General features: G+C 43.2%; 1 protein-coding gene across 2 annotated transcripts in view; it reads right to left on the minus strand.

The window, feature by feature from the left end:
• Positions 1 to 25,247, minus strand: part of CYTH3 (cytohesin 3) — a 113,517-nt gene that overhangs the window by 56,780 nt on the left and 31,490 nt on the right. The window lies entirely within an intron of this gene.

Genomic DNA, 25,247 nt, shown 5'->3' on the forward strand with positions numbered 1-25,247 from the left:
CATTAATAAAAAGAAAGCAAGTGTGGCTATATTAATAAAAGAGCTACAGTAAACTTTAGAGCAAAGAAAATTACCAGAGACAGATATCATACAATGATTAAAGGATCAATTCATCAAAAAGACATAACAATTCTAAATGTATATGCACCAAAGCTGCAAAATATGTGATTCCAGCAACAACAGAGCTGAGACGGAGAAAAATAACAATTACAGTCAGAGAATTCAATGTCTTTCTCCCTTGTTAATAATTAACGAACCAAAAAATCAGCAAGTATAGGAAGAACTCACTGCCACCATCAACCAACAAGGTCTAAGAAAGACTACAGAACACTCCCTCCAACAGCATAATACTCATGTTTTTCAAGACCCCACAGAAAATTGTAGTAGGCTGAATCACTGACCCCTAAAGATATCCAGGTCTTAATCCCTAGAACTTGTGAATGTTAACCTATATGACAAAAGGAACTCTGCAAATAGAATTAAGAATTTTAGATTAAAAAAAAATAGATGGACAGGGAGGCACGGTGGCTCATGCCTGTAATTCCAACACTTTGGAAGGCTGAGGTGGGCAGATCACTTGAGCTCTGGAGTTCAAGTCCAGCCTGGGCAACATGACAAAACCCCATCTCTATGAAAAATACAAAAATTAGCCAGGTATGGTGGCGTGCACCTGTAGTTCCAGCTATTCAGGAGGCTGAGGTGGGAGGTTTGAGCTGGGGAGGTGGGAGGTTGCAGTGAGCTGAGATCATACCACTGCACTCCAGCCTGGGCAACAGAGCCAGACCCTGTCTCAAAAAGAAAAGAAAAGGCATCTTAGATGGAGATGATTATCCTGGATTATCCAGAGGATCTAAATGCAATAAAACATGTCCATATAAGAAGAAAGCAGGGGAGATGTGACACAGAAGGCGGCGATGTGATGACTGAAGCAAGATGCTAGGCTGCTGGGTTTGAAGATGGAGGGAGGGGTCATGGGCAAAGAAATGCAGCTCTAGATGCTGGGAAAGGGAAGAAAATGCATTCTCTCCTCCAGACGGAGCACAGCCCATTGGACACCTTTATTTTGGCCCAGTGAAGCTGATTTCAGACTTCTTACTTCTAGAACAGAACAAGAATAAATGTGTGTTATTTTAAGCCACAAAATGTGTGGTAACTTGTTACAACAGCCTCGGGAAACGAATACAGAACTAGGGTGCAGCTATAACAAATACCTAAAAATGTGGAACCAGCTTTCAAATTGTAAGGGACAGAGACTGGAAGAATTTTGAACACGACGATACAGAAAGCCTAGATTGCCTCAAACAGATTATAGAAATGTGGATGTTAAAAACTGTGCCACTGGCCAGGCACAGTAATCCCTCATGCCTGTAATCCCAGCACTTTGGGAGGCTGAGGCAGGCAGGTCACGAGGTCGGGAGATCGAGACCATCCTGGCCAACATGGTGAAACTCCGTCTCTACTAAAATACAAAAATTAGCTGGGCATGGTGGTGCACACCTGTAGTCCCAGCTACTCGGGAGGCTGAAGCAGGAGAATTGCTTGAACCTGAGAGGTGGAGGTTGCAGTGAGCTGAGATTGTGCCACTGCACTCCAGGCTGGCAAAAGGGTGAGACTGTGCCTCAAAAAAAAAAAAAAAAAAAAAAAAAAGACTGCCACTGAGGACTCAGGAGAAGTGAGGAGCAGAGCAGAGAAAGTCTGTATCATCTTAGAGAATACCTCCATCTTCATAAGCACACTGTTGGTAGAAAAATGGACATTATAAAGGTACTATTGTTAGGACTCAAAGAAATGAGCTACCTCTTTTTGGAAACTATTATATACTAGCAGAAAGCATAGCTGAATTATCTCCTACAACTGTGTGAAAAGCAGAACGCGTAAGTGATGAACTTGGATATTTAATTGAGGCAATTTCCAAGCAGAGTGTTAAAGGTGCAACCTGGTTTCTTCTTGCTGCTTATAGTAAAATGCCAAAGAGAGAAATTAAGAGAAAGTATTATGCAAAAAGGAACAAGGACTTAATTTGGGAAATTCTGAGCCTGTATGGATGGCAAAAGACAATAAAATTCGGAGATTCACTGGCGGGAAAAAGTGCTCTAAGGAAAGACAAAGGTGTGGCTGGCCAATGTTTTGCTAGTATGTTGGAAGAATTAAAAGGTCAGAGTATTCATTCACACAGAAAAGTCTTTGAAGAGATTTAAGCCTGTCACTCATGAATCCCCTCAACCCACTCAGCAGAAGCCAAGAATAGAAACAGAACTGCACAGGTAAGATCTATGGAGGGCTCTCTTGTCCACCGTGAAATCCCTGTGAAATACAGAGGAGACCCACAAGGTTTTTGAGGGTGTTATAAAAGTAGAAACTCCACTAGCTTGGAATGAAAAAGACTCATTCTTATCAAATTTCCGGTAAGTTTTTTTTTTTTTTTTAAGAGATAGCAAAGCCCATTCTCAAATTTATAATGGCAAGTCAAAGGAATCAGAATGGCTAAAACAATTTTGAAAAAAGACAGATTGGAGGAATTATTCTTCTCAGTTTCAAGGCTTACATAACTGCATTATTCAAGACTGTGGTGTTGGCAGAGGGACAGACACATAGATCCATGGAACAGAAGACAGAACTCAGAAGAGCCCACACTCACAGAGCCAAGTGACTGGGACTACAGGCATGCACCACCACACCCAGCTAATTTTTGTATTTTTTTGGTAGAGACGGGATTTCACCATGCTGGTGGGGCTGGTCTCAAACTCCTGACCTCAAGTGATCTGCCGGCCTTGGCCTCCCAAAGTGCTGAGGTGTGAGCCACCATGCCCGACCTAGCCAAGTGGTTTTTGACAAAAGTGTAAAAGCGGTCCAATGGAGAAAAGATATTCTTTTGAATAAATGTTGCTGCAGTAATTGGCTATTCATAGGCAAAAGAATGAACCTTGACCTAAACCTCACATTTTATACAAAATTAACTCAAAGTAGACCATAAGTTTAAATGTAAAACTATAAAACTTCTAGAAGAAAACATAAGAGAAAAATCTTTGAGAGCGAAGTATTGGTAATACTGAGAATCCACAGACATGACTGAGAATCCATAAAAGAAAAAAATCAATACATGGGACATCAAAATTAAAAACTTTTGCTCTGCAAAGCATTATAAAGGATGAAAAGAGAAGCTACAGACTGGGAGAAAGTCTCGAAAGATCCTGTCTCAAAAAAAAAAAAAAAAAACCAAACCCAACAATACCAAAGGCTGGCAAAGATGTGGACAATCTGCATCTCTCATACATTGCTGGTGGGAACATAAAATGTTACAGCCCTCTGGAAAATAATTTGGCAGTTTCTTATAAAACTAAACATACATGGCTGGGCGCAGTGGCTCACGCCTGTAATTCCAGTACTTTGGGAGACCGAAGCAGGTGGATTGCCTGAGTTCAGGAGTTCGAGACCAGCCTGGGCAACACGGTGAAACCCCATCTCTACTAAAACACAAAAAATTAGGCAGGCATGGTGGCAGGCGCCTGTAGTCCCAGCTACTCGGGAGGCTGAGGCAGGAGAATTGCTTGAACCCGGGAGGAGGAGGTTGTAGTGAGTCGCAATCATGCCACCGCACTCCAGCCTGGGCAACAGAGTGAGACTCGGTCTCAAAAAAACAAAACAAAACAAAAACAAATGGACTATTATCTAGCAAGTATTGATACACACAACAGCCTGGTTGGATTGTAAGGGCATTTACCTGAATTTTTAAAAACCCAAAAACAACCCCAGTCTCAAAAGGTTACATATTATATAATTTGACATATGTAACATTTCAAAATGGTAACATCACAGAGCTGGAAAATGGATCAGTCACTGTTTGGGGTTTAGGGTGGTTGAGGAGAGGACAACTAGGGTAGTATGAGGGAGCCTGAGGCCTTTGTGGTGATGGAACAGTTCTGTATCTTGATTGCAGTGGTGGCTACATCAATCTACGCATGACACAAAACTATACACACACCTCATGCCAATGTCAGCTTCCTGATTTTGATACTGTATTGGTTACATAAGATGTAACATAAGATGTAACCAGTGTGAGGAAATGAGTGAAGGGCAAGTGGAACCTTTATGTACTGTTATCTTTGCAACTTTCTGTGAATCTACAAATTAGTTCAAAATGAACTTAAAAAAAAAAAAAATTAGGCCACGCATCATGGCTCACGCCTGTAACCTCAACACTCAGGGAGAGTGAGGTGGGAGGATAGCTCTACAAAAAATAAAAAGGAAATTAGCCAGACATAGTGAGGCATGTCTGTGGTCCCAGCTACTGGGAAAGCTGAAGTGGGAGGATCATTTGAAGCCTAGAATCCGAGGCTGCAGTGAGCTATGATGGTACCACTGTACCCCAGCATGGGTAACAGAGCAAGACGCTGTCAAAAAAGAAAAAAAAAAAAAACTTAAAAATGATCTTTATATTGCATAAGGCAAGGAAAAACCAGGTGTTTCCTATACCCTCGTGACCAGACAGAAGGACTTGCACGTCTGACCTCCAGTCATACAGGTCCTGGGAGCCATCCCAGGGAAAAGCAGCAGGACAGAGCAGAGTATGTGGCAAAGAGTTTTGGTCCTCCTGCCAGGGTGCCCTTCACAGCCTCTGAGTGGGATGTGATGATGGTGCTAATGAATCAGCAGCCGGACTTCCAAAGGCAGAGATGTCAAGGGACATCACGGAAGGAAGATTAGGGCTTAGTCATTTAAAATGTGATACCAGACGAGCACTTGTCCAGAATGCCTAAGTCTGTCTCTGTTCTCAAGGCAAGCGCCTCGCGTCTCATGCGTTTCCCCCCATATCCCTGTCACAGTGATGACACCTGCTGAAGGGAGGAGTCATTAACATTTTTAACATACAGAGAAGAATCCCAGGCAAATGTTACTCTGAAGTGCTGAGTCTTACTGAACCAGTTTTACATAACCATTATTATAATTCATTATAATAAAGTGTTCCACATTTTTGGGTGACGGTTAACTCTTATTTGACAAAACAGCTAATATGACAAAAGAACATTTTAAAAGACAGTTTCAAACAACACTCCAGTTGGCCTGCTCATAGTAGTCAATCAATCAATAATTAATAAATGTAAAGTGAACTAACTAAACACTTGCTGGCAGCCTTTACTGACAGGTAATTTTTTCCCTCATTATTTGAAGCAAACAAAAATGAGTGAGGATGTTTCACTTCTCTTCTTAAATGCAGATGCGGAAATTATGCCCAGATTAATTCTATAGAATTGCAAGACAGACAGATCATGTACATAACTACAGCAGTCAAATCATCGAACCCTATGAATGATGCAAATACTGTCTTTTCTACTTCCACATTTATAATCCTCATTGATTCACAACTGTATCCTATTCACATATTTTTCCATTGCACAAAAAGCAAAAACACGTGCTCATGGAGAAAAAGTAAATGAGAAGCTGGACTCAAACTCCTGGACTCAAGTGATCCTCCTGCCTCAGCCTCCTGAGTAGCTGGGACTCCAGGTATCCAACACCATGCCTGGCTAATTCTGCTTCTTAAACAAAAACAAAGATGACTTGAATGCTATTAAGAGGCTTGAGTCAGTAGGTATACATGGAATATGTATACATTCCCTGAAGCGCTATTAACGAAGTGTGACACTGCTGCAAAAATAGGTTAAAAAAAAAAAAAAGATCAATGGAACAGACTATAGAGCCTAAAAATAAAACCATATATTAAAAGTATTTAAAACAGTCTCTTTTTAAATGCTTTGTTGAAGTCTCTTCAACAAATGGTGCTGGGACAACTGGACATCCACATGCAAAAGAATGAGGGTCTAGACCCCTACCTTATTGCAATATACAAAAATTAACTCAAAATGAGTGAATGACCTAGCATAAGAGCTAAAACTAGGATAGCTATACTTTTAAAAACATACTAACAAGTGTTGGCAAGGAAGTAGAGAAATTTGAACCCTAATACATTGCTGGCATGAATGGAAAATAGTTCCATTTTGTCACTGTGGAATACAATTTAGTGGCTCCCCAGGAAATTAAACATAGAACCACTAGTAATTCTGCTTCTACGTATATATCCAAAGAGCTGAAAACAGGTATCCAAACAAATATGTGTACATCAATGTTCACAGCAGCATGACTTGCAATAGCCAAAAGGTGGAAACAAACCAAATGTCCATCGATGGATGAATGGATAACAACCTGTAGTATTTCCAGACACTGGGATATTCAGGGAAGAATAAACTATGAGTATGTTAAAACATACATGAAACTTGAAAACATTATGTCAAGTAAAGGAAGTCAGATGCAAAAGACCACATACTGCATGATTCCATTTATGTTAAATATCAGAAACGGCAAATCTATAGAGACAGAAACCAGATTAGCCAGTGGCTCGGGTAGGGTAAGGACTGACTGCAAACATGAGTGAGGGATCCGTTAGGAGTGATGAAATGTTCTAAAATCAGATCAGGTAATGGCTGTAATTCCAAAACAAATTATAAACAAATTATTAATCTATTATTATTGAATAAAATATCTATTGTTAATAAAGCCTGAAATTAAGACAATACAATATTATATATGTCATATTATCCAAAGACATGTACATATTCACTATCACATATCCAATGAATTGTGCATAGAAACTGTTCTGGATACAAAGGTCAAGGTATGGGATAAACTGTTAAGACAGAGCCTACGTTATGATGAAGGAAAAAAAATTTTTTTTTTTTTTTTGAGACGGAGTTTCACTCTTGTTGCCCAGGCTGGAGTGCAATGGTACAATTTCGGCTCACTGCAACCTCTGCCTACCGGGTTGAAGAGATTCTCCTGCCTCAGCCTCCGAAGTAGCTGGGATTACAGGCATGAGCCACCATGCCCAGCTAGTTTTTTGTGTTTTCAGTAGAGTCAGGGTTTCTCCATGTTGGTCAGGCTGGTCTTAAACTCCTGACCTCAGGTGATCCACCCACCTTGGCCTCCCAAAGTCCTGGGATTACAGGTGTGAGCCACCGAGCACGGCCTGAAAATATTTATTTTTTTGAAGAATTTTTTTTTTTTTTTGAAATGGAGTTTCGCTCTTGTCGCCCAGGCTGGAGCGCGGTGGCGCGATCTCGGCTCACTACAACCTCTGACTCCCGGGTTCAAGCGATTCTCCTGCCTCAGCCTCCTGAGTAGCTGGGATTCCAGGCGCCTGCCACCACGCCTGGTTAATTTTTGTATTTTTACTAGAGAAGGGGTTTCACTATGTTGGCCAAACTGGTTTTTTTCTCTTTTTTTTTGAGGCAGAGTCTTGCTCTGTCGCCCAGGCTGGAGTGCAGTGGTGCAGTCTCAGCTCACTGCAACCTCCGCCTCCTGGGTTCACGCCATTCTCCTATCTCAGCCTCCTGAGTAGCTGGGACTACAGGCGCCCACCACTACGCCCGGCTAATTTTTTGTATTTTTAGTAGAGACGGGGTTTCACCGTGTTAGCCAGGATGGTTTCGATCTCCTGACCTCGTGATCCGCCCACCTTAGCCTCCCAAAGTGCTGGGATTACAGGCATGAGACACCGCACCCAGCCCAGACTGGTCTTGAACTCCTGACCTCAGGAGTTCAAGACCACAATGCCTCAGCCTCCCAAAGTGCTGGGATTACAGGTGTGAGCCACCACACCCAGCCTGAAAATTTAAAAAAAAAAAAAAAAAAAAAAAAAAAGATCCCAGCACTTTGGGAGGCCGAGACGGGTGGATCACGAGGTCAGGAGATCGAGACCATCCTGGCTAACATGATGAAACCCCGTCTCTACTAAAAAATACAAAAAAAAAAAACTAGCCAGGCGAGGTGGTGGGCACCTGTAGTCCCAGCTACTCGGGAGGCTGAGGCCGGAGAATGGCGTGAACCCGGGAGGCGGAGCTTGCAGTGAGCTGAGATCCAGCCACTGCACTCCAGCCTGGGTGACAGAGCGAGACTCCGTCTCAAAAAGAAAAAAAAAAAAGAAAGAAAAAAGAAAAAACTGTCTTTAAACAAAGAGAACCCAAGGTGAAATATTCATCCCTAGGTGGCCCAGAACATAAACCCATGTCCCTAGCTTGGCAAACCCTACCTCAAAGAGGTGTTTTTTAAAAAAATTAAAAATAAAAAGCAATGCACCTGTGATTGGCTTCCTTTTAAAACTGAAGGGCTCTGAGAGGTCTCCCTAAAGATCCAGACGTCCTCCTGTACACACACATCCACACCCAGAAACAATATTCCCTACAATGCTTTGATTAGAAAGCACTAGAGATACTTCCTCATTCCTTGCTGGGAAGCCTGAACCACATCTCTGTCTTCCGCAGACTGGATACAGCTGTAGAACATCTGGCATTCCACTTCCCATTCACAGACATCTAAAAGGTGGAACACTTGAGGAATTTAATGTTTAGATGAGGATGGGGAGGTGGAAGTGCTATTTTAGGGCACGGCAGGCAAGCTGAAGTAGAATCCATCTGCTTTTTATCTCACAGTCCAGGAAAGAAGGTGAAGCTGGCAGTCTTGGCTGAAGCTCCAGTGAGGATTCTTCCAGCCACTCCACGGCTAATGCCCTGATTAACTTTTTAGTTCAGTTACTTCCCAACATTTCAACCCGTGTTGTGAGGATTTGTATTCCCAACTCTGATTCTCAGTCAGCATCTCAAAGTAAAGCAACACAACATCTCGAAGGTTGTAAGAACTTGAAGGTTCCTATGTAGCAGAACCTGAGCAAGGAAGGATGGCATTTTTAAAGTCCCAGAGACTGGTTTAAGAGGAAAGGGCTGGCACAAGGTGTGCCCGCTCTCTTGACAAACCCATGAAATGACAGAAGAGGCTTTTTAAAGAATAAAAAATCACCAACAGCCCAGAGATGCTGAAATTGCTACAAAAAAAGAAAGCAGATAGGAACAGATTGATGGAAAAATTGAATTCAAAGAAAAACACATGCAGAAGATGGTTGTAAAGTTAGCATTTTGAAGGAATTTTAAGCCTCAAGTCAGTGGATACAATATGAGCAAATGGTTTCTTTAAAAAAAAAAAAAAGTCAAATAGTACTGAAAGGCTCATAATGAAAAACATATGTTCATCTCAATAGATGGAAAAATAGCATTTGATAAAATTCAACAGCTCTTCCTGATTAAAAAATAAAAAACCATTAAATCAAGAATAGAAGATGTCTTAACCTAAGTGAAGGACCTCTGGCAGAAACCTACAACAAGCATCAGACTTGGAAGCGTTCCCACTACAGACAGGATCAAAACCAGGATGCCACTATCAGGGCCCTTACTCAACACAAAAGGCTTTAGGCAGCTTTGCTAAGGCTGGAAAACCTCTGGTTGGGGCCCAAGTTAGCAAACCAAAGGGAAGCATTTACAACAACTATGTTTTCAATAATTAGCAAGTTTATATTCCTCCACCCAAACGGGTTGTCAAATTCTTTGTGCATGTTCCAAGCCAATACAATATCTCATAAACTTTATTGAAAATGTTCCTGAACATGACGGTTTCCCAAGCAGAGAATTCCACAGTGAATGTGAACAAGTAACCTTACTGGACCTTGGCTGAACCAGGGTATGCAAGTGCTCACTTTCTGGAGAACGTGATGTTTGCCTCAGGCCTGCGTTTAATTATGAAAATGTGGTAGGTAGGCTAGATTTCAACAACAACCAGATAATTGCTGGGGTTCATTCTAACTCAGATTCTCCTATTTAAAAAGTATTTAATAAGGAATGTGGAAATGTGAAGCTTTCCCTTACTTTATGTTCTTATTTAAGTATTTAACTCTGCTAACCCAAGGCTCAAAAAAGAATGGTCAAAGAAATTATTCTCTTGATTCTCTATTCCCTTTCATTACCTTCAGCAATTTCTGGTCACCTTTTTTCCAGTTTCAAAGAGGTAAGTTAAAGAGAATGAGTCATGTAAGTACAGCACATTCATAAAAGAAAATTGTGTGTCCCTGGCTTAGAGGGACATTTTCCACTTTTTATATACATTTGCTTTAAAGCTTATATTTTTCCATGTACATGCGACAGAACAACATATGTAACATGCCCTCTGGCCAGGGCCCTGTTCAAAATACTCAGCTCCAAATATGGAGTCTTCTAGGGGGAGAGGAGGGGTTGGAAAGAAGTCTTTGTGAGAAAAGAATCAAGTTCTCAAGTTGTGTGGGAGGGTAGGATTCAGGGGTCAGGCCACACTGAGAGATCCAGGCTGGAAGCAAAGAAATTCCCCCCAAATGACCTTAAAAATAAAAAATGAACAGTTTTAACGCAAGTAGAGGAAGCAAAAGAACTTCTTATCTGCATCCAAACCATGCTCAACTTTAACATTTCGCTTCTGGAAATCCGGGCTGCCTCCGGCTCTGAGCTGGGTCCTCCCACACTTTCTATCAACCCCTCCCACAGACCAGATCCACAAAAGGATTCCCTCACACTCAAGAACACGGCTGTGTTTTTAAGAATGTAAAATCTGCCCTTTTAAAAATAGATTTCTTCCTTCCACTTAATCTTATCTTCTTTTCCTTTATTCCTCTGGTGGGAAAAATATCTAATTTTGTTAGACATTTTTATTGGTAATTAGTGAGTTATTGAGGATGCGGTGACAAGGAAAACATAAGGCACTGTGCAATTGCTGTCCAAGCCCCTCCATTCGGAAGGCTCCTAGGGCACACACGAACAGGATACAGAGAGCCACTGTGTAGACATGAAAATAACCACACGCCCTCTGAGCAGAGGGAACAGATGTTTAACAGCTGTCTAGCAACAGAGTAAAACAGTGGAACAGAAGTAAAACCTGAATTAGCCAAATAAAGTGTAGATGACCTAAAGAGGAACTATGTCGTTATCAAAGTTGGCCAGAATGTCAGCGTCCCCTTACTTACTTGCTTCTCTTCATCTGCTACTCCTCTACAACCAAAGAAAGAAAAGCAATTACACCTAATTTTACATATGCCTAAATAATGACAAAACATTTGTTTCTAGTTTAAAAATAGTCCTTTAAACTTACAAAGAAATTATACCTCACTACTCTCAGGTGTGCTCATTTTCCTACAAGACACATGGAATGAAGCAAGCGTGCTAGCTGCGGCAGACTCCAGGAACAAGCCTCAACTGCACCCGTACAAGCCTGTGCAAGTTATCTGATCTGCTTAAGCCTCAGTTTTCCCAGCTGGCGAGTAGGGCTCATAGAACATATCTCATGGCCAGGCACAGTGGTTCACGCCTGTAATCCCAGCACTTTGGGAGGCCGAGGTGGGTGGATCACCTGAGGTCAGGAGTTCAAGACCAGCCTGGCCAACATGGTGAAACCCCGTCTCTACTTTAAAAAAAAAAAAAAAAAAAAAAATTACCCAGGCATGGTGGCAGGTGCCTGTCATCCCAGCTACTCAGGAAGCTGAAGCAGGAGAGTCACTTGAACCCGGGAGATGGAGTTTGCCATGAGCTGAGATCACACCACTGCACTCCAGCCTGGGCAACAGAAAGATAATCTGTCTCAAAAGAGAAAAAAAAAAAAAAAAGGAATTGTCTATCTCAGGCTAGGCTGGGTGGTTCATGCCTATAATCCCAACACTTTGGGAAGCCAAGGTGAGTGATCGCTTGAGGTCAGGAGTTCAAGACCAGCCTAGCCAACATGGTGAAACCCTGTCACTCCTAAAAATACAAAGTCAGCTGCGTGTGGTGGTACACGACTGTAATCCCAGCTACTCAGGAGGCTGAGGTAGGCGAATCGCTTGATCCCAGGAGGCAGAGGTTGCAATGAGCCAGAGATTGTGCCACTGCACTCCAGCCTGGGCAACAGAGTGAGACTCCATATCAAAAATAAATAAAAATAGGCCGGGTGCGGTGGCTCACGCCTGTAATCCCAGCACTTTGGGAGGCCGAGGTGGGCAGATCACAAGATCAGGAGATCGAGACCATCCCAGCTAACACGGTGAAACCCCATTTCTACTAAAAATACAAAAAATTAGCCGGGCGCTGTGGCGGGCCCATGTGGTCCCAGCTACTCAGGAGGCTGAGGCAGGAGAATGGTGTGAACCCAGGACGTGGAGCTTGCAGTGAGCCAAGATCGCGCCACTGCACTCTGGCTTGGGTGACAGAGCTAGACTCTGTCTCAAAAAAAAAAAAAAAAATTAAATTAAAAAATAAAAATAAAAAAGAACCTGTATCTTGAGGGTGACTGTGAGAATTACAAACAAACTCGATCCAAATGGAAAGTGATGCATGTGACCATTATTATTGTTACTATTACTGTTCTGAGTATATTAACTACTATTAACATTGGTGCCTCAGCTGGAAACCTACAAGGAGTACATCTCCATAAAGCAGAGTCTCAGACACCTAAAGTTAAAATACCTATTCCCGTTCTACTGCGGGGGGAAGGGAACTTGCGCTGTATAGAATAACTAATGCAAATCCCAAAGACACAAAACTAGTCAAAAATAAAAACTTGGAGTCCTAATTCTCATTCTACTTATTCTATTAGCCACCAGACTTAAAATTCTGTCTTAGGGGACTGAAATTACAACAATAATCATCACCACAGTGGGGTTTACATGGTGAAAAAACAGAAGAGACCTAAGTGTCCACAATACTAGACACAGCAAGTTTCATACAACGGATACAATGCAGCCATTTAATGACAATGTAAACCTTTACTACATGAAAAGAAGGCTACAACATACTAGTAAATGAAAAAAATGGGTCCAACACGCTAAGTACATAAAATTCCGTATTTTGAAAAAAGTTATACAAACCAAAAGGTTAATAATGGTAGAATTATAGGTAATGTTTATTTTCTTCTTTGAAATTTTCTATAATTTTTTTAGGAGCCTGTACTTTTACAACCTCAGGAAAAAAGTCAATAAGGCCACTTTCATCTTGAAATCAGTGATTTTGTGGCTCCATACAGAGCTGTTCTCACAGACTTCCCACTCTTCACTTTCCCCACAGTCACCCCAGCCACACGGGCTCCCTGAGTTACCCAGCCCTTTCCCCCTCTCACCTGTACCAACCCACGCCTTAGACCTCATCAAACACTACTGCCTGCCGCTCTCTCCAGACAACTGTCTGCAGTTGGATGATGCATGAGTAGGGACAGGCAGAGGGCTTCTGCCCTCCTCATGCTTTGCTCTCTGTTTAGTTAGTAGGGAAGGCAGCACTTAACACTCAAACATATTATTTCAAAACACTGATAAACTCTACAAGAGAAAAGAGAAAAGGGACCTGGAGGAGGAGGAAGAGTTGGCCAGACCAAGGGTGGGGACTGGGGGAAGAGCTTCCTGCGCAAAGGAAACAGAGTGAGCACGAAGACTCCAAAGAGCTCTGCAGGAGGGCAGAATCTGCTCACGGCTCAGGTGATGGCAAGAGGGTCTCAGTCTTCGCAGGGCAGTGAGGCCAGGGTGTCTCCCAGGGAGCCTCACCCAGCGGTGCTCATCCCCAGGACTGGTTTACATGCCAGGAACAGACCTATCTCTCAGGCACACACACACATTTAGCACACTGGAGAAATGTATGTATCCAACCAGTGTGCCCATGTATAAATTAACAATAAGAAATAACAACTACCCAACAAGTACGAGTCTTTGGCCACAGAGTTTACTGCATTCTCGCAATTGATCAATTCACAGAAACAAATATAAACTTATCACAGGTAAGAGAATCCTAGAAATTAACACGATTATCATCTCCCAAGTGGGGATCCCATTTATAATTGAAAAATTGTCATGTGAGCACATGATCAAACCAAAGGGCAGGAGCTCAAATAATGGTTTAAAGGCCTGGGGACCTGGGCCTCAGGCACCCTGCTAACACCACCTGAATCTTCACTGTCAGAACAGGCTCTCCAACGAGCCTGACCTCCTGAGGCCGTGCTACAGCTCTGTCTCGCCTCTGAGCCAATCCTTTCTTTCAGGTGACATCCCCCAGGATGGCATACTCTTTCCTTGTCTCTGACTTACTGCACAGGCAGCCATCCATTTTCTTCCAAGAAGGAGAGATTGTACTGGTTTTGTTTTTCTTCTTCTCTTTTTTTTTTTTTTTGAGATGGAGTCTCGCACTGTCACCCAGGCTGGAGTGCAGTGGTGCGACCTCAGCTCACTGCAACCTCTGCCTCCCGGGTTCACACCATCCTCCTGCTTCAGCCAGCCTCCCAAGCAGCTGGGACTGGGACTACAGGCGCCCGCCCACCACCACGTCCAGCTAATATTTTGCATTTTTAGTAGAGACGGGGTTTCACTGTGTTAGCCAGGATGGTCTCGATCTCCTGACCTCATGATCTGCCCACCTCGGCCTCCCAAAGTGCTGGGATTACAGGCATGAGCCACCCGCCCGGCCTGCACTGGTTTTAAAGTATGGATTTTACTATCTGTAACCAAAGAATAGAATCAGTTTCCCCTCATACATAAAGTCTTTGAGGGTATCTCATCGCAGTCCTGAAAAGCTGACAAGACGCTCTTCCAAATTCTCTAATCCTAAAATTCTTCTCTGGCCATAACCTGCAACAATCTACCTGTTCTGCGTTCTTGCCCCCATCTGCATCTGAGTTTTAAACTTGCCTCTATTCCTGATCTCTTTGCACCCTCAAGACTTTGCTTCCCTCCCAGTTCAGCACCAAGATGCACCTTTTTCCAATGGCTGTCTTACCTTTTACCCTTCCACCAGACCCACTGCCAATCCCCAGTCCTCGATAAACATAACCACCCTTAACCTCATTCCAGACATATGCACAATTTTGGTTACTGAAACAAACCAGCAGGCTAATTGGTTCTCCAATCTTGGGAGCACCACAGCCAGACTCAAGGAGGCCTTAGGAGTTGCGACTACAAGAAGCACCCAGGAACACACTCTTAGATTAAGCAAGCTCTGGGTCTGACTGCTGGCCTTGGGGATGCTCTACCTGGCACTCCCACTTCCTATTCTCCATTTATTCTTCTCCCAACTGCTATTCCCCTGCTCCTTCTAAGGCTACCGTGACAGGTGGACCACATGGCCTGTACTGATGGACCACTTGCCATCACAGAAGCAAAAGAGCCAGGCCCTGGTTCTCCCCCACAGCCTTCTGCTGTGAACCTGGCCAATCACAGAAGCCCAAGCTTCTGCCCAGGGCTCAGACCAAAAAGAGTGTGACAAGAAACCGACAATTTGGAAATTATTTTGCCAGTGCCAGCAACAGCCAGGACTGTAGCAGTGGTGGCTGCAGCGGCAGCCACTGGGCAACCTCAACCAGACTGTGTGGTCTCGGCTGCGGCTGTGGTTCTGACTGTCCCGCTTACCTTGTCTATGGTCAGTTTTCTGGGCGTGGCTCTCTATACTTCCTGTAGGTTCAGTAACTTCCCCCACACCCCTCCAATGATTTCCTTATACACTTAAATTAGCCAGAGTCATTTTCTGTGATTTGCAACTAGGAGCCCTGACTGTACATCCACTTTGGGTGCCAGCCTCTTAGCCATGGTATTTGGCACTCCCGACCCCCACCTCCTACCTCCCCGCAGTCCTCTGCCCCTTGGCTCAGTTGAAACCACGCTACCACTTCCACTCTCTTACTTCAACAGTCCATTCTCTCTCAGCCTCCTGGTATCCCAGGATTCCTCTTTCTTCCCAGGCTCCTTAAATACTGCAGCTCCCCAGGCTTCATTCCAGTTGTCTACCTTCCTCATTCTAAAGGTTCTCTGAAGTTGCTTTTGCAACTTCAACGATCACCCAGGTTTTCGGCACACCAGTATACTCAATGCCAGCTAGACATCTCCAATAGGACGGCAGATATATCAGTGTGTCCAAAAAGGAGTTAATTACCTCATCCTCTACACACTGTTTCTCCTACTCCATGCCTTCAAGTCTTTACTATCAAGTTAGACAAGCTTTAGCTTTGACCTATAACTAAGAGGTCACCAAATCCTGCCAATTCTACCTTTGTAATAAGTTTCTGTTTTGTTTAAAACAGTAAATGACTTTGGAAGGCCAAGGTGGGCGGATCACGAGGTCAGGAGATCGAGACAATCCTGGCTAACACGGTGAAACCCTGTCTCTATTAAAATTACAAAAAATTAGCTGGGCGTGGTGGCAGGCGCCTGTAGTCCCAGCTGCTCAGGAGGCTGAGGCAGGAGAATTGCTTGAACCCGGGAGGCGGAGGTTGCAGTGAGCCGAAATTGTGCCACTGCACTCTAGTCTGGGCAACAGAGCGAGACTCCATCTCAAAAAAAAAAAAAAAAAAATAGTAAATGTGTATCTTCATCTCAGTCCCAGCGCCTACCCTGTTTCAGGACCTTATCGCGAGTCCCATCTTCGTAACTGTCTTGGTCGGTTTAGGCTGCTGTAACAAAATGTGGAAGACTGGGTGGCTTGTAAACAGACACCTATTTTCACAGTTCTGGAGGATGGGGAGTCCAAGATCAAGGTGCCGGCAGATTCAGTGTGTGGCGAGGGCTGCTCTCTGGTTCTTGCACAGCTGCCTTTTCTCTGTGTCCTCACTTGGTGGAAGGGGCAAGACAGCTGTCTGGGGCCTCTTGTATAACGATCTCATTCATGAGCTAATCACCTACAAAGGCCCCACCTCCTAGTACCATCCCTCAGGGCTGGGATTTTAACAGAGTTTTTGGGGTACACTAACATTCAGTCCATTATAACATCATATCATTATCTTTCTCAGTCGCACAGCTGATCAACTACCCGATAAACTTTATCAAGTGCAGCAGGAGCCTTGTGAGGGGGCCTTCCCATGTGTTAGAGGCCACTGGAGATCCCTGTTATCAAGGGAGAGTTCTGGGGTAGTCCTCTCTTAATTATCCAAAGATCAGGGAAGGAGGCACCCACTGCCCTGGAAAAAGAAGAGACGTATCTTCTGGGTTCTGACCACGGACTGCCTTCCCAAGAATTCAAAACTCACTGGCCAATTCTGCATCTGAGCCACAGAGACTACTGGAGGAAAAGGAGAGACTCTCATTCCCTCTCATTAGAAGTTCAAAAGGAACATGATTTACTGATGTCCCCAACTGAGGTCTGCTGCATGCAAGGACATCAAAAGCCCCACAGAGGAAGTCACCATGGGAGGATGACTCAGGTTCAACACCAAGGCCTGGATGTTCATGAAGAGGGCTGGTCTTGGGACATCCCACACCTATGACTGGAAGCCCCCGGGGACCCGGTGACCTGTTGAGCAGCTGTACTTAGGGAGTAAGAACTGGGTGCACGAGTGCAAACTCAAAGAGCTGTAGCTCTAGGGCCCTCCAGCTCTCCCACCACATGGCAGGACTAACCCCTCTGAACATGATGAATCCTTGGAGTTCTACAGGACAAATCTTAGTCAAGGAAAATCACCCTGAAGGAGACATTGGACTTCCTGCTAATCGGTAATGAGAGAGCTTGAGCAATTTGTTGAAAATAATAGTAAGAATATGAGACATGGCCCAAGCTGGTAAAGAAAGTCATTCAGTTGTCAATGGTTCTTCCCCAGCTACTCAGCAAAAGAATGAGAGCCTCTTATCCCTCACTTAAGTGCCTTGCATCTGGTCCTAAATGATGTTCCCAATTTTGTGTCTCACCAAACCCGTAGTCACACCCACTACTCATTCCTATGAGATGTTCCACTCATAGGAACATCATGCTCTTCTGCCATGCACATATGTATTTCCTCACAGAATGCCTGTCACTTATCCTTTAGGGCTCAATGACCACCTTTCCCAGCACCTGCCCTGATCCAGGCAGTCAGAACTGCTTAGTAGGCCAGGTGTGGTGGCTCATGCCTGTAATCCCAGCACTTTGGGATGCCAAGGCGAGTGTATCATCTGAGGTCAGGAATTCAAGACCAGCCTGGCCAATGTGGTGAAACTGCTGTCTCTACTAAAAATTAGCCGGGTGTGGTGGCACACGCCTGTAATCCCAGCTACTCAGGAAGCTGAGGCAAGAGAATCACTTGAACCTGGCAGAGGTTGCAGTCAGCCAAGATTGCGCCACTGCACTCCAACCTGGGGGACTCTACCTCAAAAAAAAAAAAAAAAATGCTTAGTGCTTGCTAGATCATGCACCACATCTCAGGCAGTTATTTCCACAGCGTCCTCATGAAGCTTCCCAAGAGCGGCCATTAGGTCTTGCCTAACTCCGTACCTCTCAGAAACCTACCACGGGCTCTTTCTTATACATGGGAGTCGTTAGGTGCTACACTGAAACAAAAAATACAAAACGCCACATATGATACCTAATGTGAGTAAAGCAATACAACAGCTGGTAGTATCTTGCTGCTCATTTACAGTTTTTTCTAGTCTGGAAATCAAGAAAATTATAAAGCCATTAGAGATAGAAACCCCATTCAAATGTAGGGTTTTCTATTCTCTTCTCCACAACTCTATACTACCAAAAGAAGAAAAGTCTCCCGCTGTAAAACAAAACAAAACAACGAGTAAGGTGAATCAGTACAGGTCAGTAGCTCCACTCTGTTGCTGTAATTATTTTGAAACGCATTTCTTCATCTAGGATTGGCTACTGCTTAAAAATCAAACCAGTCTAGCCAATTCAGGAAGTCACACATGTATATCCCCTCCAACATTAAGAGTTTCAGCAAACCTGACTACCTGATACTTAACTAACTACTCTAGGATTACATCCTGAAGTATGAAGACAGCTGCACAATCTTAAACTGTATCAGGTAGACACAGACAAAGGTTTTAGAAATGTTAATATATAGGATATATTAATAGCAAATAGCCCTTTTTTTTTTTTTTTGGAGACAGAGTCTTGCTTTGTCACCCAGGCTGGAGTATAGTGGCGTAATCTCAGTTCACTGCAGCTTTGACCTTCTGGGCTCAAACAATCCTCCCACCTCGGCCTCCTGAGTAGCTGGGACTACAGGCACACACTATGCCTAACTTTTTTTTGATTTTTTTGTACAGACAGGGTCTTGCTATGTTGCCCAGGCTGGTCTTGAACTCCTGGGCTCAAGGAATCCTCCCACCTTGGCCTCCAAAAGCACTGGGATTACAGGTAGGAGCCATCGCGCCTGGCCTGCAAAGAACTATTTCTTATGATTAAGTCCCCCACCCCTCTTTTTTTGTTGCTGTTTTGTTTTTGATACAAAGTCTTGCTCTGTAGCCCAGGCTGGAGTATAGTGGCATGATCTCGGCTCACTGAAACCTCCACCTTCTGGGTTCAAACAATTCTCCTCCTGCCTCAGCCTCCTGAGTAACTGGGATTGGATTACAGGTGCATGCCACCATGCCCAGCTAATTTTTTGTATTTTTAGTAGAGATGGAGTTTCACCATGTTGGCTAGGCTGGTCTTGAACTCCTGACCTCAAGTGATCCAACCGACTCGGTCTCCCAAAGTGCTGTGATTACAGGCGTGAGCCACTGAGCCCGGCCAAGTCTCCGCTTTTCTGACAGTGTACCTGTTACATACGAAGTAGTGTTTCAAAGAGATTTTCAAAATTTACAAATTTCCCAATTAATGTTCTACAAAGGCTCTCATGGTCAATAGGCCTAGATCAGCTTCTGAGTTTTGATGAAATGCATTTCTTTTCACAACGGCTCACAGAAGGCTCATGTCAAAGCAGAGGTGTACTTGTTGGAGAAGCAGCTCAGAGAAGTCCTGATCAAAGGAGACATCACTTAGAACCAGAGCAGCTCCCACCATCAACACCTCGGCAGGCGTTGCTTCAGCTCTCCCAGAGCTAGTTCTACACAAACTGTCTTCTCAATCCACTTTTAGACTAGAACTGTTGATCTGATAGGCACTGGAGGTACAAGTGCAACAACACTGCCGCAGGGAACAGTTGCCTGGGGAACAGTCTGAGCTATGTTAGTTTTCAGAGGACAGCTCACATCCCACTGATAAAAGGCTGAGAAAATAAATCTACTACATTGACGAAATTAGTTACAAAGAAGGAAGTACCCACCTTTTCCCATCCTACTCTCTGATTTCTATTAAAAAACACACATGCGGCTGAGCACGGTGGCTCACACCTGTAATACCAGCCCTTTGGGAGGCCAAGGCAGGCGCATCTCGGGGTCAGGAGTTTGAGACCAGCTTGACCAACATGGTGAAACCCCATCTCTACTAAAAATACAAAAATTAGCCAGGCATGGTAGCACACGCCTGTTATCCCAGCTACTCAGGAGGCTACGGCAGGAGAATCACTTGAACCCGGGAGGCGGAAGGTTGCAGTGAGCCGAGATCACACCACTGCACTCCAGCCTGGGCGACAGAGCAAGACTCTGTCTAAAAAATAACAACAAAAAAAACCACACATGCGATGTTTATTTCCAGATGTATTATTGCCAATTAGAAGGCTCCACGTATATGTCCAAGCAATACACAGGAACTTGCCTGCTGCTTATAAATGTATCTTTACTCTCTTGCTGTAAGTCTCAAAAGCCAACTTCCAAGGACAGCAGGAGTGGCAAACCCAAGGCTGAGGAACACCTGTGCAAGTATCACCCTATAATGCTAGAATCTGGCCTGCAAATCGATTTGGCTGAGATGTTATGCAATGAGTATAGAGTCAGCTATAGGTAAAGATACCAGGGTCTCCACTCATTGTAACATTCTAATTTATAGAAGAAAGTACATTTTAAATATCCTAGACAATTTTTATACTTCATCAAGTCCCTTAGAGGTTATTATTGAAATCCAGGAAAATGACCACAGAACTTACTCCAACCAGAATAAGAATGAACTATTAATATTTTAAGAGTTAGATGTGTTCGTTTGAATTGCTTTTTAAATTCACTTCAATATATTTTTTTAAATTGTGAATCTTAGTATCTACTTAATTCATTCACTTATAATCAAAAGAAACAACCTTGAAACACAATTCCTCCCTACAGGCTTAAACAATTTCTACTAAAGGAAATGATTTACTCCTCCTTTAAAAAGAAAAAAAGGACAGAGAAATAAGTATTGAAAGATTAAAGAAATGATGGCTAACAAACAAGATGAAGTTCAATAAAGACTAATGAAAGTACTATGCTTAGTAAATACATTTCAGATAATGTCAATAACCTATACAAATGCGTAGGTATATTGAGTAAGCAAAAGTAAATTTAAAAAGAAAGCCCTTCAGCGAAACTGTTCTGGATTATACTACAACGGTGGGTACACATCATTATATCATTATCCATTTGCCCAAACCTATAGAATGTACCCTAACCAAAAGTGAACCCTGATGGAAACTCCAAGTGACAATGACGTGTCAATGTAGGTTCATCGATTGTAACAAATGGACCACTGTAGTGAAGGGAGTTGATAGCTAGGGAAGGCTGTGTGCGAGCTCTTTATTTTCTGCTCGATCTTGCTGTGAACCTAAATCTGCTCCAAAAATAAAGTCTATTTGAAAGAGGAAAAGATTGGAAATCAGAACTCCAGGTTAAAAAAAAAAAAAAAAAAAAAGCCAAGTACAGTGGTTAGCACCTGTAATTCCAGCACTTTGGGAGGCCAAGACGTGCTGATTGCTTGAGGCCAGGAGTTCAAGACCAGCCTGGCCAACATGGCAAAACCCCATCTCTACAAAAAATACAAAAGTTAGCCAGGCATGGTGGTACACGCCTGTAGTCCCAGTTACTCGGGAGGCTGAGGCGGGAGGATCACTTGAGCCAGGAGTTGAGGGCTGCAGTGAGCTAAGATAGCACCACTGTACTCCAGCCTGGGCGACAAGGCAACTTTTATACTTTATCAAGACAACCTTTATACTGGTCGAGAAGGGACGGGAGGGGAGAGAAAAGGGGAAGGGAAGAAAGAGAAAGAGAAGTGAGACACAGGCAGCCCTTCCTTCCCAGCCTGCCCACCACTGCCCTGTCTCCATCCCCAGCTCTGACCTCTCCCCTTTAGCCAACATGTAAGTTCCCAGTGTTTCAACCACCATCTTTAAGTTAATGACTTCCAAAGTTGATATTTAGCCCTATAATCTCTCCTAAGCTCGAAACCTACATCTCCATATGGAGGGTACAAGTGAACATTTTCACAACAGAATGCACTGGCCAATGCAATTGGATGAGACTAAAATCAGAAGAAAAATTAGAAAAGAGGAGATAAAACTATCACCTGCCAAAGAAATGACTGTTTAAGTGGAAAAATCCAAGAGAACCAAATGAAAAACTACGTTTCTAAAAACAGTAAGATAATTTGCTAAGCAAATGAGATATAAAATTAATATACAGAAATCGATACCTTTCATAAATTCAAATAACTAATTAGACAATAAAGTGGAAAAGAATACTTCATTTATGATAGCAATAAAATACCAAATACCCACAAATAAATTTAATAATAAATGTATAAAACATATATAAGTAGAAGGAAAACTAACACACTTGAATGATAACAGACTTGAACAAATAAGAAGGCATATCATGTTCTTGGAAAGAAAACTGCAATGTCATAAAGACATACTTTCTAATTTATAAATGTAATGTCATCAGAAACTGCAACATCATAAAGATACATTTTCTAAGTTAATTTATATATTTAATGCAATCAGAATGAAATCAGAGGCTGGGCACGGTGGCTCATGCCTATAATCCCAGTACTTTGGGAGGCCAAGGCAGGTGGATCACCTGAGGTCAGGAGTTCAAGACTAGCCTGGCCAACATAGTGAAACCCCTTTTCTACTAAAAACACACAAACTAGCCAGGCGTGGAGGCGGGCACCTGTAAATCCAGCTACTCCGAAGGCTGAGGCAGGAGAATCGCTTGAGCCTGGGATGCAGAGGTTGCAGTGAGCTGAGATCGTGCCATTGCACTCCAGCCTGGGAGACAGAATGAGACTTCATCTCAAAAATAAATAAATAAATAAATAAATAATGAGATCAGAAGCTGTTTCTTTTCTGTTGATGAGCAGATTCTAAAGATCATGAGGAAAAACAAGCAAGCAAGAATAACCAGGAAAACTCTGGAAATAAAGAAAAATGATGTGGGGAGGGGAGGAGATTAACCCTAACTGACACTAAAATACCATGGTCTCAATAAGTAAACCCATGTCATACTGGCATATGAACAGACAGAATGGAACAGAATAGTAAATCCAGAAAGACTCAGATGGCAATTTAGTATATGATAAAAGTGGCAGGGTAAAGATGAACTTTTTAATAACTGGTGTTGGGACAATGCCACCTTTTGGGGAAAGAAAGTTAAAATTGTATCTATACTTCACGCCATACATCAGAATAAACTCCAGCCGGGCGCAGTGGCTCAAGCCTGTAATCCCAGCACTTTGGGAGGCCGAGACGGGCGGATCGCGAGGTCAGGAGATCGAGACCATCCTGGCTAACACGGTGAAAACCCGTCTCTACTAAAAAATCCAAAAAAAAAAAAAACTAGCCAGGTGAGGTGGTGGGCGCCTGTAGTCCCAGCTACTCGGGAGGCTGAAGCAGGAGAATGGCATAAACCCGGGAGGCGGAGCTTGCAGTGAGCCGAGATCCAGCCACAGCACTCCAGCCTGGGCGACAGAGCGAGACTCTGTCTCAAAATAAATAAATAAATAAGTAAAATAAACTCCAAACAATGCAAAGCTTTAAATGTAGAACACAAAACCACAGAAGTACAGGAAGAAAACAGATAACACAGACAAACTCCTTTATAATCTTGGAATGGCCTTCCATTCTAAGTATGACTCGCAATTTAGGTGTGAAAAATAAAAAATAAAAAAATACATTTGGTTGCATTAAACACACATGCGATCTTCTGCATGACGAAAACAAAACCCAAACCCAACCAAACCAAAGGAGTCCAAAGAGAAATGGTAAACTGGGAGATGACATTTGCAACCCATGGGAACTAATCCCCTACTATGCAAAGACCTTAGAGAATCTGAAAAAGACTAACAACCCAACAGATAAATGGGCATCTAACCAGGTAAGAGCAAAAGCAAACTAAATGGAAATACGATTTCTGACCCATCAGACTGGCAAAAATCCAAAAGTTTGACGGACTACTCTGTTGACCAAACTGTGGGGAACCAGGCAATCTCATACATTGTTGACGGGTGTAAAAAACACTCAGTGAGTGTGGAGGGAAGTCTGAGAACGTCCACCAACATTTTAAACACATTTTCCTTTTAGCATAAGAATTCCACTTCTGGAAATTTCTCAGATAAATGTGTAAAAAATGGCATATTCACATTCTCTACAACATAATAGCAAAAGATTAGAAACAATCCAAGTGCCCATCAATAAGGTACTGGATAAATAAACTGATCCATTAACACAATGGAATACTACAGAGCTGTTGAAGAAAAGTGGTGGGGTTGCAGTGGGGAGGGAGAGAAAGGGCTAGAACAAGGCCTAGAGTGCAGAAAAAGCTTAATTATGACAGCTATTAGTTTAAAAAAAATAAGGTGCGAAAGGGTTCTGTGTAGCAAAATGAAATAGATCTCCAGATAATACATGAAAAAGGCGAGGTGTAACAGAAGGCAGTGATAAGAATTTACATTTTTATTATAATTGCATAAATAAATATTGTAAGGATAAAGAAGGAACGAATAATTATTTCTAAGCGGTAGGACAGGGGACAGAATAGGCTCATTGATGCCTGCATATACCACTGTAACACAATGAACATAGCTTTACACAAAGGAAGGGAACGGGGCAGAGGTTTTATTTTATTTATTTATTTATTTATTTATTTATTTATTTATTTATTTTGAGATGGAGTCTCGCTCTGTCACCCAGGGTGGAGTGCAGTGGCGCCATCTCGGCTCACTGCAAGGTCCACCTCCCAGGTACACGCCATTCTCCTGTCTCATCCTCCTGAGTAGCTGGGACTACAGGCGCCTGTCACCATGCCTGGCTTTTTTGTATTTTTAGTAGAGACAGGGTTTCACCGTGTTAGCCAGGATGATCTCGATCTCCTGACCTCATGATCCGCCCACCTCGGCCTGCCAAAGTGCTGGGATTACAGGCGTTAGCCACTGCGCCCGGCCTTTTTTTAAAATGGAGTCTCACTCTGTTGCCCAGGCTGGAGTGCAGTGGCACAATCTTGGCTCACTGCAACCTCCACCTCCTGGGTTCAAGCGATTCTCCTGCCTCAGCCTCCTGCGTAGCTGAGACTACAGGTGCCTGTCACCACGCCTGGCTAATTTTTGTGTTTTTAGTAGAGATGGGGTTTCACCATATTGGCCAGGCTGATCTCAAACTCTTGACCTTGTGATCCGCCCGCCTCAGCCTCCCAAAATGCTGGGATTACAGGCGTGAAGAGGGGCCTTCTTAAGGCACTCTATGTAGGTCCAGGATTATTTACATTTCCAACAAGAGAAGGCCTAAAGGGGGATGAGCTCAAGATT

The sequence above is a fragment of the Chlorocebus sabaeus genome, chromosome 28 (genome assembly GCF_047675955.1).
Source record: "Chlorocebus sabaeus isolate Y175 chromosome 28, mChlSab1.0.hap1, whole genome shotgun sequence".
In the NCBI taxonomy this organism is placed as follows: Eukaryota; Metazoa; Chordata; class Mammalia; order Primates; family Cercopithecidae; genus Chlorocebus; species Chlorocebus sabaeus.